The following is an 880-nucleotide window of genomic DNA, read 5'->3' on the forward strand; positions in this document are numbered from 1 at the left end:
TACATTAGCTGCTCTGCCACTGATCTAATTTATAATCTTAGATTTGTCTCTTAATTCTCAGGAAGCCCATAAAGATGCTTCTGTTAGAGGGTTCACTGGAGCCTTGTCTGTGGTGGCAGAGCTGGCTGCCGTGACCAGCTGCATGAGTCTCCTGGGACCGGGACATGGCTGTGGAGATGGGAGCCCACCAAAGCAAGGGTCATTTCAAACTTCACCAACACCAAGTCACTGAGACTCGCTGGCATGTGGGGAATATCAGGGTGTGACTGCAGAACTTGTCTTTGCAATACCAATGTATTAGTTTGTTCAGTTGGGTATATGTATCTGGAATTTCATAACTATAACAGGGATATGGAAAATTGTAATACCTTGGTTACTGTTTAGAAGGCAGCTGGATACAGAAGCATGCAAACAGGGCATGTGAACCTGAGTAGAAAATAATTTGATTAAGGGTGTGGAGGGAGCAGTGGGCCCTTCTGTGTATGGGGCAGTCTAGGACTCGTGCTTGGCTTCTCCCTGGGGCCAGCGGGGAGTGGGGTGGTCTCTGCAGGAGGCTCTGGAATGCCCCTGTCTTGTCTGCTGCCCGCAGGTGAGCTATGCCACTGTCCATCACTCAGGCAGCAGGCGGGCAGCAGGAAGGGTCACCACCCCAGCTGGGGTGCAGGCTGCTCCCCTGGATCCAGACCCCGGGAGGGCCATTCTCATCCTGCCCCTGCAGCCTCCCTGGTCTGGCTCTGCTCTACCCCGTCTCTGCCATCCTGCATCTCCCAGCGAGGCAGACCCCGAGAGTGCTGGCATGTTTGCGCAGGCAGGTTTGTCCACTCGCAGGAGTTGGCTTTGGCAATTAAATTATAGGCGTCTGTTTGGTTTTTTGTTGTTT

This window comes from Neopelma chrysocephalum, unplaced genomic scaffold (assembly GCF_003984885.1).
Source record: "Neopelma chrysocephalum unplaced genomic scaffold, ASM398488v2 Primary Assembly neopelma1_81, whole genome shotgun sequence".
Taxonomy (NCBI): Eukaryota; Metazoa; Chordata; class Aves; order Passeriformes; family Pipridae; genus Neopelma; species Neopelma chrysocephalum.